Source organism: Rhipicephalus microplus, chromosome 4 (assembly GCF_043290135.1).
Source record: "Rhipicephalus microplus isolate Deutch F79 chromosome 4, USDA_Rmic, whole genome shotgun sequence".
NCBI lineage: Eukaryota > Metazoa > Arthropoda > Arachnida > Ixodida > Ixodidae > Rhipicephalus > Rhipicephalus microplus.
The window spans coordinates 226,133,526-226,147,109 of NC_134703.1; the positions used below are offsets into that span (position 1 = coordinate 226,133,526).

The window sequence follows — 13,584 nt, forward strand, 5'->3', positions numbered from 1 at the left end:
GGAAGTTTGGAAGTAAACGGAAGAGAGTAGAAGACAGAACAGATAAATAGTAAGAGATAAAGACGAAGATGTAGGGAGAGAGAGATAGGAAAAGGCGACTGCCGATTTCCCCTTGGTGGGTCAGCCCAGGGGTGCCGTCTACGTGAAGCCGGGGCCAAAGGGGTGTGTTGCCTCTGCCGGGGGGCCTTAAAAGTCCAATCACCCAGCGTCGGCTCAACCCCCAGGATCCCCTTTTCCCCGGACACGGCAAAGCCACGCATGGCTAGGCGTGGGAGGGAGTCAAAACTCCCCCGTTAGCTCGGGTTCGTGTTGTCGCTACACACCAAACGCCTACTTGCGCAGGCGCACCTGCGGGGCATCATTGCACAAAGAAGCGTAGCATGCCAGCAAATTGTGCTACAAAGCTCTCTTGAGGTTGTGGCTGTTCGAGCTATTCTATTCAACCGTCTTATATCTATCTGCTCGATCTGCTTAGCTCCTGACGAACCATTCATTAAAACTGAGTTCAAAAAGCTTATTGATCAGCTTCCAGAACCATATGTGTTAATTGGAGATTTTAATGCTCACAGTTTGCTATGGTGTGATACCAAATGTGACGCGAGAGGTCGTGCAATAAAAAACTTTCTTCTCGCATCTGGAGCCTGTCTGCTCAATAAGGCAGAGCCAACATACTTCAGTACCACACACAATACATATTCATGCATAGATTTAGCCATTGGGTCACCGTCACTCCTACCTTACTTAGAGTGGAAAGTTATTAATAATCCATATGGAGGTGACCATTTTCCAACTCTTTAAGTAACAAAACAAAGGGATGACCGGCTGTCTTATCCTAAAAAGTGGAACTTTCATGTTGCAAACTGGGTGAAATTCAGAGAGCTATGTACACTACACCTCGAAGAGGTAGACCATTTGGAAGTAGAAGAGATGGCCGACTATATTTCTGAATATGTTCTTACCTGTGCAAAAAAGTGCATACCGCAGTCCAGGAATGATAAGGTTAACACAAAGCCATGGTGGAATCGGGAGTGCGAAATGGCTAAAAAACGGTAAAACAAAGCCTGGAGGACCTTTTCTCGCTACCCAACAGCAGAAAACTTGATAACCTTTAAAAGTTGCAAAGCGAATGGCAGGCGTGTTCGCCGTATAGCCAAACGGGAAAGCTGGACACGCTATATATCCTCAATAAACTCCTACACAGACGTCAGCAAGGTTTATAATAGGGTGCATAAACTTAAAGGACAAGGCCCAAATCCCTTCCCTTTGGTGAATGACGGCGGTGATACAATAGAAGAACAGGCAAATGCTCGTGGCGAACACTTCGAGAAAATGTCAAGCTCAGAAAACTATACAACTAAGTTCTTACGCCACAAAAGCATAGCTGAAAGTGTACCTCTGTGCCGGAACAAGCCTGTATCAGACGGATACAATAAACCACTAACACTATATGAACTGAAGCTCGCCCTTCGTTCCTGTGAAAGTTCTGCTCCTGGTTCTGATACAATTACTTATGAAATGATCAGAAATCTCTCTGATGAAACTCTGAACTGCCTTTTAGCACTTTACAACAAGATTTTCAATACCGGCAAAATACCCTCTGCTTGCAAAGAGGCAATAGTACTACCAATCCTGAAACAGGGCAAAGATCCCTCTTCGGTAAATAGTTACAGGCCTATCGCCCTCACAAGCTGCCTACTCAAAGTGTTTGAAAAATTGATTAACTGCCGCTTGGTCTATTACTTGGAATACAATGCCATATTGGACCCGTGCCAGTCTGGTTTCCATACAGGTAGATCCACAACCGACAATCTTGTCCTCCTCGAGTCGTATATACGTGACGCGTTTGTACACAATCAATACTGTCTATCTGTTTTCTTTAATCTTGAGAAGGCATATGATACTGCCTGGCGATACGGAATCCTGCAAGATCTACTGTCTTTCAGAATATGTGGCAGGTTGATTACCATCTTAAAAGATTACCTGTCTGAAAGGAAGTTACGTGTAAGAATAGGTACTGTGTGATCGCGCACATTTCTTCAAGAAAATGGAGCGCCGCAGGGAGGAGTATTAACTGCACATTATTTATAGTTTAAATGAACTCTCTTCGCTCTGTTATTCCACCTGCGATATCGTACTCTGAATACGTGGACGACATTCAAATTAGTTTCAAATCGTGTAACTTGACTGTATGCGAACGCCAGATACAGTTAGGTGTTAACCGACTTGCAAAATAGGCTGACGAGAATGGTTTTAAGTTTAACACTGACAAGACTACTAGTGTGCTGTTCTCGATACGACGAACGAGGTGTGCATCCTGACCCCTGCATACTAATGAATGGACAAAACATAGTTATCACGAAATAACAAAAATTCCTTGGTGTAATTTTTTATTCCGAACTCACCTTCATCAAGCACATAAAACAGCTGAAGTTAAAATGTCTCAAGACCATGAACCTTTTAAAGATTTTATCACATCAGTCATGGGGGACAGACAGGCACTGTCTCATATCTCTGTTTCGAAGCTTGGTTCTGTCAGGCGTAGACTATGGATGCATAGTTTATCAGTCACCTTCAAGGACAGCACTGAAAATGTTGGACCCTGTATACCACCTAGGTATCCGGCTGGCACTTGGTGCCTTCCGTACCAGCCCTATTCACAGCTTTTATGCAGAGTCAGATCAGTGGCCACTAGACTATCAGCGCACGTATCTAAGAGTCAACTATGCAGTTAAGATCATGTCTCTGAAGCAGCACCCATGCAAAACACTTATGAACGATGTGTCTACTACCTAGTTATACCCAAACCGTCCTTTTATCGCCCCACCGTTTCTATTGGCAATAAAACCTGCAGTAGAAAAACTTGAAATTGTTTTCAATGACTTGGAGGAAAGTGACCATGTCGAACACATCCCTCTCTGGCAGCAATGTCCAGTCACTTGTGACTGGTCTTTCATAGACATCATAAAGAAAAATTGTCCAAGTGCACTCATTGAGCAACATTTCTTGGCCCTTGAACACAAATATCGTTCAACCACGTTCTTCTCTGATGGCTCAAAGTCTCAAACATCTGTATCTTGTGCAGCCTACGGACAAAAGTTCTCGGACACCAGAACCATGCATACGCATACCAGCATTTTCACAGCGGAAGCCTACGGTATCCTGCTTATTATACAACACATTAAACAACACAAGATACAAAAGTCTATAGTGTACACAGATTCTTTAGGTGTTGTCAGGGCCCTGTCTTGTGGCAAGTACAGCAAGAACCCTACTTTCAACAAGCTCCTTAACGAAATCTATGCAGCCTACAACTTAAAACTTTCTATTGTTATTTGCTGAGTTCCAGGTCATTCTGGAATTGTGGGCAATGAAATAGTGGGCAAGAATGCACGACAAGCCGCTGGTCGGCAAACCATAGATAAAACCACTGTTCCGGGTGTAGATCTAGAACCTGTTGTACGTAGAGGTCTGCGCAACCGCTGACAAGCTGAATGGGACAGAGAAGTCGACAACAAACTCCACCTTGTAAAACCCAGCTGAGAAAAGTTATCCCGCAATAATTGAACAAAATCGCCGAAGTCACTCTAACACGGCTCAGAATAGGCCACACTTGTGCTACAGATAAACACCTTTTGACAGGTACTGATCCACCTACATGTATACACTGTGGAGAGAGTCTAACCGTTGTGCATGTCCTCATACAATGTCCTGTGCTTCACCAAGCATGACTGACCCGTTTCAGGGAGCTCTATCGGTATCATATCCCACTTCATCCAGCGCTTTTTTTATCACTTGATGCAGTGGTTGACCTTAAGAGACTTCTTCATTATCTTGGGAAGGTCAAATTTTAACAATGATATCATTCCATCCTAGCCACCAGGCTGCGCCTCAAGTGTGAGGTACCGCCTGGTGCATAAAAATATGTCTGAGCCTTCGCAGTTCTTGCCCAGGCAAGGACTTCAGCTGCGAGGGTCTTAGGCCTTGCAGACTAATTTATTATCAGAGACTTCAGCCAACGAAATGAAGGTTTTAACAAAGTGTTATTCCTTTTAAATGCACCGTGTTTTAAATGGTTCATAGATATTTGCTACTCATCATTTGTTTTAATTTTTAAACTAATAACCGAAATGAAACAACACTTGTACTGGCACTCTTTGGCCTTAGATGCCCTTGCGCCAATAAAACTTAACGTAATAATAATAATAATAATAAGCCTATGAAGGACACATAAGTTCTATGGCAGTGACCTCCGATATCTACAGTGGTGCCGGAGCCTCAAGCAGCATGTCGCCGATCTCCACAAGGCGTTCATGAGATAAATACAGCGCCACACTTTCACAGTGCTATGATTATTATTTATGTTTGAAGATTTTGTTCCAAAATTGCTGTTACATTGTGTTTTGTGCCACCATCCTGTGGCTTAGGTCGAGTTCGTAAAATTACGGTGCAGTCACCTCATTTGCGTACCATCAACACTGCAATGTTGCTATTCACAGCTGGAGCACACAGACAAATAAAAAAAGATATTCATTGTAGCAGGGCTGATGTGTAAATTAATGCTTCTCTTTTGCAAGTTCTTCAAGTCTTGCATAGAACACTGCATTATAGTGTTGCAATATAACCACCATTTATGATTGCTAGCATGCTGATTTAGTAGCTTTGTAACGTAATTTATTGAAAAGATAATTTTGCTTCCGCGTCACGACAATTGGAAAGATGTCGATGATTCAATCCCTCATAATGCATCTTTAAGAAATATTGTGATTTCTACACAGTATTGCATGTACTCAAGATGTGGACGTCTATTCAATTTACACATTAGATTGCACTAGATTCGGACGGTCATTTCATTTCCGCATAATTATACGCCTTTCCTTATCTGCGGAGCTTTCCGCATCATGCGGCTTTCCTTATCTGCGGACCTTTCCGCATCCTGAGCTTTCCTTATCTGTGGAACTTTCCGTATCTTATGGCTTTCCGTAGTCCAATATTGGCGTATGTGTGGAGCCGCACATACGGAAATTTTCAGTAGAGACGTAGGTAGTATTTTGAACCACCTTGCTAAGGAGCCAATGATAAAGTCTATATTACAGTTTACTGCACATGTTAAATCAATTGACAAACTCTGAGAATCTCAATATTAATCTGCCGATATTGTGAGCTTGAAATCTGGAACATTCGTAAAAACGAGAAGTAGAGATGGTGAAAAAAATGGCGCACAATTAAGTTTGTTTAGAGGAGCATAAATGTCACACACTGCTTCAAACGATTGCCAGTAGCTTATTTATACGTCAGTGATTATGCTGGTACTCAGAATTGAACGGTGTACAAACGCACGAGTAACTGAGCAAAATGTGAAGTTTCCGGTATATCAACATGCTTTAACAGTATATCAACATGCAAATATCAACATGCTTTTTCGGGGGGCACCGGTCTAGTGCGGCAAAGGGGACTCAAGCAGCTTTAGAACCAAAGTCAACAAATTTTTTAACCACTCGCCACTCCCCCCCCCCCCCCCTTTTACCCACCCTTTTCAGCGTGGGGCTATGTGCCGCCTCGGCTACCTTGCAAGGCGAGTTTGACCAGATAAAGTAACAACGGCACGCGCCCGTTGCCCCGGCGACGGTACCAGATATCTATCGCCAAGACCATGGCAAGGACGACGCAGCTTCCAGACAAAAACGTGTTTAGTGCCACTGCTAAGGTAATCAACGCCGGCATTTGCAGCACGTTGAGCTCGTGCGAGCCTTAATAATCCATAGCCGCGTTTTCTGGCAAGAAAACTTACATTTTCCGCGAAGGGTTGGTGGCTATATCAACATAATTTTGTTTTGAACTTCCGCCGTCCTTCTGATACGTATCTGTTGCGGTCAGCGGACCATTGAGCATGCAGTGCTGTTACTTTATCTGGTCGATCACGTCTCACCAGCATAGTCTGGGTGGCTAGATTATTTTAGGTATATGCTAGACACTGTAGTTCGGGTCTGCGTGCTTTGACTGATGGCGTAAAGCTGCAGGTGGCCGACATGGCCTGCATTGCTCACCGAATTTAGTACGCCTGAAAAAAAATTCAGGCTGGCTGGGCATTTTGGCGCAACAGGGTGCAATTTAAACAATTTCACGGATTTGGCACAGCTTGGTGCAACAATCGGGAATTGTATCAAATTGGCGCAATTGGCGCAGCTGTTGCACCCCTGCTGAAAGGACCTGATGTTAAACTGTTCAAGCTTTAGCAGTACATTTTGGGGGCTATTAAGTCAGCCATTTTAATCTACCCGGTTACTGCTTTCTAATAAGAAGTTACAATTATTACAGTTATTGTTAACCCTAATAAGGGTTAACAATAACTTTTCTGCACCATGTATTTACGTTGCCATTTTTTATTAAGACAGGTCTGCGGGTGTATGTAAACTCTTCCTTATTTCAGAGCACTGAGTCACTTAGAGAAGACCAGCCAAGTCCCAGACTTCTACGTATTTTTTACCTTGTAAAAATTTATTTTTACCCGGTAGCATGTAATAGTGATAGCGACCAGATGTTTATACTAATTTTTTCAGAGTCTTGTGTTCTATTGACCGAGTCAAAGTATGGTTTATTTTACAAAAAATGCATTTTTTGCTCTTGTACATAATTTTAGACAACTTTGGCACACTTTCCTTTGGATCAAATGAAAGTTATTCCAAAGGATTAAGCTCAATTCAGTACACCACCATGTGTTGCTTGAGTATGTGCACAAACAATCGGCATGACATCTTTTGCCATTTTAAAATTATCATACGGACATAACAAAAAACGCCATTTCGAGAAGATGGAGTTTCAGTAGAGACGTAGGTAGTATTTTGAACCACCTTGCTAAGGAGCCAATGATAAAGTCTATATTATAGTTTACTGCACATGTTAAATCAATTGACAAACTCTGAGAATCGCAATATTAATCTGCAGTTTTGCAGTTTCTATTGCAGTTTCTATTGCTAATAAACTCCCTAGCGACGCCAGGTAGTAGGCAGGCAGCCGGTAGGAACAGAACTGCTCGAGCCGTCCAGCGTCTACAGCTCGTGCACACACTCGCGCTCCGCACTCCGAGAGAAATGGTCCCACTAGCCAGTGCCTTGCGAATTTTCCACTACAATAGAAACAAAAAATATTACCAGTCAGTAGTGATGCTCTAAATGCCATAACATCCAGAGTAAGCACTTCTAACAGAGCAAGCACGTCCCTACTTTCTTCAAGAAGTGTTAAATAAGTAGCCTCTTCTCCTCTACCACCATTTTCAGTGTTTCTATTTGCCGAGTGAAGGCGAAATAAAGCCGTGTATGCATGGGCATTCATGAAAGTTCATAAGTAGACGCACAGATGTGCATTTTTTATTCTCAGTGTTTCTTCCACTTTCACGTCAAACATTGACTGCTGACTAAGCAAGGGCCTATTCATGAAACCTTGTCGAATTTTCATTCAATCTCCAGGAGCACTTGCTGAGAATTTTTCGGTAAACACAACATACTACGAAGTCTGTACGTTCAGTAACATGTACCTCAAAACTAGAGTTGCAGTAACTACCTTACTAAGTCATCTATTACTTCATAGGTAGCCATGAATATTCAGTTGTCGAATATTATTCTGCCTGCTGTGTTGCTGATTGCAACAGCTGCATGTGCTCCTTAATTTATAACTATGCAATTGTTGCACACCATATTTGCAGGCTGATGTTTATGCAGAGATTTAGCCACATAAATTTATGCAAATCATTACCAAAAAAACTGCTTCACGAACGTAATATACATGCAGTCAACACGAGCGTAACTTGAGAAGCTTGCTTTGACATGTTCACACTCCAGAGATACAATTTAACTCATAAAATACGATGCCTATATTTTTCAGAGTCGAAATACGATGCCTATATTTTTCAGAGTCGCAATTTCATGATGCAACGCATATGTGTTGTACGATTTCTTTAGTGTGCCTGTCTATCTTATGAGGTCACAGCTCTCAGTTCTTGACGCAAAGCACCCATGTAAGCATGCCTCGGATAAGGGTGAAGTGTGTACTATATTTCAACTTTGGGGTGCTGAGCAGTGAAGTGCAGCTGAAATTCGTCGAATATTGAGCAATGTGTACAGCACGACTTTCAATACATGACAGCAAGGCACTGCAATAGTGTAGGAAATTAGAAGCATGATGCACAATATTTACAATGAAGACTGACTGAGAATGAAGCAAGTGTAAAACAATGGTCTTGTTGACTGAACGGACCAGATAATTCGGGAAAATTATTGGGTCAGAGTTTTTAGGCTGAGTGATGCATTTCCCAAAATAATGCAATCAGCTCAATACAGCACAGATGGTATACAATGGTTGGACACAGAGAGAGAGACTCCAGTGCTGCGAACTGTGTGCAGAGTCAGTTCCTAAAATGCTGACTGGCTATGAAAACAAAACGACAAACGGGTGCCATTTCGACATTTCTCTAGCACTACCATGATGTACTCCAGAACTGAAGAAATGCAGCTGCATTACAAACAGTGGAAGCATTCTGATGAGCGCAAAGAAGTTCAAGTGAACCTTCTTCAAGAAGGAGTGCATGTCTACTGTGTTTGGGGAGATAAAAGGTGGTGTTTCCTTGATAAAATAGGAGAGGCATAAACCCACAAAGACTCATGAGATTCGCTATCTGCATCGGCTTCTAGTTCAAGATATCTGTGGCAAGCTGTTTCACTGGCCATGTTTTTGGAGCCGCAGAAAGGGCTTTTTTTTTCAATTGTGTTGCAATCTAGTCACTTGCACAATCATAGTCCGCTGTGCAGCTGTCGAAAACAGCGCCAAACGGGAACAAATGTTCAGATTCCCTTGGAACAAAGATAGAAAATTGAAGTGGATTTTGTGAAGAGATATTGTGAGTGGTATAGCCTTTGGATGCCTAGCGTAAGTTGAGTAATATTTATCGAAAATCCTGCATGGGTGGTTTCATTTGACACATTCGGTATTTACGTACAGGCGCTCCCAGCAAACATCCATGGCAGGTTGACTACGTGCCATCAACATATTGGCACATCAAAAGAGAATGTAAGGCGCCAAAACTGAAGTACAATAGTCGTTTGGATGTGTAGTTTTCATCAGCACGACCACTATCACTATCTACACAGCTACGACAAGCATACGGCGTTTGCTTTAAAATACACGGCCGCCATGCAACGTACAGCCAGCTTTGAGCTTGATACAGAAAATAGCAAGACAGAGCAGAAAACAGCCGCACGACATCATGCCAGGGGTGACACTGTGGAATCCACGGCACCAATTAGTAGTGGTTATACAATTAGTGGTGCACAATTAGTAGTGGTTAAGAAGGCAATGACCTCGCACCAGTTGGAGAAAATTATGTCTCAGTAATGCTTTGTAGACAAGAAAGGGCGCGTCCCTACTCTACTCATATAACAGGTATACAATAGGTTGCTCGTGGTTTCAACTGTTCCTCCAAGCATTTCTTTCGTAGCAAATTTATTCAAACCTGACCTGCTGCACATGCGAGCAGGACAGGTAACTAGGCTTAACAAACACGGTGCCTGACTGTGAGGCGAGCGTCGCCTATACCAGCTTGTTCACCAACGTGATGCAATGCGGAAACGCCTAAGAAGCTCGACATTACTAAATGAAAGTTACTGCAGACAGATTTTGCTTTCGAACTTTTTCAGCACAGCATTCTAGTCGATGTCATTCACGAACATTTGAACATTTTGTCAGGCCCTCACCACTGAACACGCAGATTTAGTAACGTATGATACTGATTGCACACGGTGAACATTGATACAAGATACTACATATCCAACAATCTGACCCAGCGACAGAGTGTTCAATTGCCAATGAAAAAACAGCTGAGTGCCCTCACTGAAGCAAACGCGTAAAAATAAGCACATTACTCTGTGATGTGTGTTAATATGCAAGTGTAAAATTAGTTGAAAAACGTGACAACCAAGCCCGCGCCACCTAAAACACAAGTGTGATAGCACATTCAGTCGGTTGTTTACCTCTTCAAATGAAAATACTATTTGGCAATCACAGCACATGCTTCTCTTTCTTTGTAAGTCGTAGGTGCAGCCATGCTATTGTGCGCTAGAAATTCGCAGCACACGCATTGCGTTATCAAGAAGAAAGCAAGCGACACGGATAAACGCCAATACTCAAAAAGTGATGCAGCACACGTAGAGCCTTTGAAATGGTAGCTGGTGCAGACTGCGCGTATCCCATGAGCTTTTGCGAGTTTATGCCTCACTTATTCATGGAACATGGCTTGACCCTCACTCTAGTATTGCAGGTCTAATTCTCAAATGCCTACAGAGCGCAAATAAAAAAAAAAGCAAAGAGAGATGTCATAAGACACCGTCTTTTTTTTTTCAAAACAAAGTGGGGCCACAGAGGAAGCAGCAGGAAGTTCAGTCAGCCAACACCATACATACTCAACTTAGCTATCTCTGATTGCCATATCTTTGCTAACATAAAATGCTGGCTTGGAGACCTGTGCTTTCACCCAGCCCTGTTCTTCGCTCTGCTGCTTGCTGCAGACTCGCTTACTGAACTTCTAGGCGGAGAGTAAAAGAAGTTGCAAGGCAGACAGCTGTGATGAAGTCCTTGATCAACATTTCTTGTACTGAATACTAAATCACTGAGACTCTTACATTACTAAGTCGAAAGTGTGGTTGCTAAATATTAGTGCTGTTCTTTTTCTTCGTAAGAATTATCCTGGCAAAAACTGACGTATTTGAGTGTGGTACCAGTATTGTTATTATTTAATTCTGTACCATTCTCCTTTCTTGTAATTCCACTGCAGCTTGGGCTGTGCTAGCCTGCAGTATTGTGAATAAATAAGTGAGTGAGTTGGTGCTACACACTGGCAAATGTCTGAATATAAATGGCAAATATGTACAGATGTAGCTTACATATGTACCTAAACGTTTCAAATGAAGCAGTCATCATTTTTGCTCTAATTACTACTTTACGACCGAACAGAACATGAAAAAAATGTGACATAAAATGAGTGACCCTTGCCTAGCCAATTAGCGCAAATGTACTCGAATGGGCGACTATTGTATAGACGTGCGGCTTGTCAAAGCAACCAGGACATTGGAAGGTAGCATTTTGTATATGTTGTTAAAATCACTTTTGCTATGAAAGCACTTTTACCTTCTAAGTTCTTACGTTCTTTTCACAGTCACTTTAGTAGGAAAGATTGTGTTGCACGGCGAGTCATTTTTTTCTCCATCTGCACGAGGTCAGTAAAAATAGTTTAATCAGAGATCACATAAATTTGGAGAGCAGACTACTATAAATAACCACACAGGAATGAAAACGTAGAATGTGTGACTATTGCACGCTAATAATAAGTAAATGCAATGTAATGCAGGTTGGTCATTGGGAATAGCGACATTGACTTTTTCAGATATTGACAACTCTACAGGTCTCACACCAGATATTTCCAGCTCCATCAGGGCCAACCCAAATACGGTTTTTTGATCGCGATCAACAGTGGCAGCTACAACTTATGTCTTTGTGCAGCCACACATAATAGAGACATTTTAATACAGATCGGTCATGATTGCGAACGAAATATCTCATGGGACATGAACGCGCGGCATCAGGTGCCACACGCCAACATACACAACACACGGATAAAATGTGGCACATAAAAATTAAAACGCACGTATGCTCAAACATGTTTTTGTTGTGCCTTCCTTTTTTCGTCTAAATGCACGCCAGGGAAAATGTCATGGAAAATAAAATGACACTCACCTCAAAGAAGGTGGACATCCCTGCAAAAGCAGCTGTTCTTGATGTCCTTACCCGGCTCACTTTACCGATAAAGGCCTCTTTTGGCATATCGGCAACGCTCAGCGGAATGAAGCCTTTTACGAGGTTGTCCACAACGGCGCGGTAACCATCTCCGCAAATGAAAAACGTGACTTTTGGTGTACCTCGCATTTCAAATGACTCTTCACAGTTTTACTGAACCACATCTGTTTCACACTTGCCGCACAGTTCGAAGAGGCATAGAGTCTGCACACAGAAGACGTATAAACACGGTAGCAGAATACAAGCAACATAACCCATCGCACAACCCGCAAGCGCCATATTGACAACTAATGACTCCGAAATGGGCTTGTCTTGGCTGCTTGTAGTTAGCTTACTATACCGAAGTTCACATGAAAAAAAAACTCGAAACTGGCGAAAAGAAGAAAACTCATTCACACGATTTCAAATTCATAAACTCACATATTCTGCACGCGTAAAAACGCACGCAGTAAGTTTGATTGGTCTCAATTGTTTTTTTTTTTCACGCTACCGAAAATTCCATTCTGGCTTCCGTAGGGCGGCTATCAGGTGGGGTTGACTTATGGCTTGTAAACATCCAGTCGCGCAGAAATGCAAATGGCAGTTAAGCATTCTGCGATGATCCCGTTGATTCTCATCAATGCAGTAACAAACTGGACCTACCTACAGCGGAGAGCATGTGAAAAAAAAAGCTTTCTTGAACTTCACTAAGCTTCCCAGCTGATTATTGTTCAGCAGCATGTCGTGATGGCATACGTTAACTGGCGTACATAACCATATATAACCGCCAAAGGAACGCGACCAGTACACCCAACGTCGAGAAGACCAACAGAAAAGAACACATCAAAGATTAAATTCATCCGTGTTATTCTAGATTAACGACGAAAACATAAAGCGCAGATCTGCGAGATGTTGACTATTTTTTGTTCAATACACATGGTGATGGTAGAGATATTCTCTTCTGGGCCCCGTAATTAGTGTGGTGTTGTTTAGAATTTTCGCACGAGCGGTAAGTGTTACATAGATGAGTATTCAGCTGATCTTACTGTATCTGTAAGCATTATTATATTCCTTATCTTGTATATGCATATGCCAGAACTCAGCGTAATAGTGTAAAAACAGCTGAGCTGTGGAGAAGAATTATCTTTGGCTAAGTTGTAAATGATGCGTAAAGCTCTGTTTTAAATAACGTGGAGCTTCTTTGAACTGCCGCTAGTAGGAAGAACAATTAAAACGTGAGACAGCTTAACGCACGAGACTGGCCTGCACATCCCTCAGCAACTTTTATGTTAATCGAACACCTAGAGTTTTACATGGCTGGCACAATTTTCATGTTTCTATAGCTGCAAGCCAGTGATTCCTGTCTTAGCACATGCTTTACCCCGTGGCGAAAAGTGATCCCTCTCGTTTAGCCACAATAATTTCTAGTGCACTTTCTACAGTCACACTCCATTTTTACTAACCGAAAATTCTACGAAGATTACGATATTACTTAACGCGAATTCTACGCGCAGCTTTTTGTTGAAGCAATGCTAACTGCAGCCACATGCACTCCGCAGCTAGAGAAACCTAACCTTAATTCGCTACATGTTGCCACTAAACTGCTAGTGCTCAAGCTTCACGCACACCACTATGTGCGTTGAAGGCGCCGCGAACTAAGCGGAACGCCTACAGCCACTTTACGACAATCGAAGCCTGCCGCACTGAATGCGCACAAACTTCGACCATAAAGAAGGAAAGCGAGGGGTGGGGAGACAGCCTGCGTGA

General features: G+C 42.5%; 1 long non-coding RNA gene across 1 annotated transcript; it reads right to left on the reverse strand.

The window, feature by feature from the left end:
* Positions 1-6,561: 6,561 nt before the first annotated feature.
* Positions 6,562-12,117, reverse strand: LOC119186499 (uncharacterized). The gene is made up of 2 exons (XR_005111710.2): positions 11,779-12,117; positions 6,562-7,123 (listed from the first exon to the last, which is right to left on the reverse strand). It is a non-coding gene; the product is annotated as an uncharacterized LOC119186499 (long non-coding RNA).
* Positions 12,118-13,584: the final 1,467 nt, after the last annotated feature.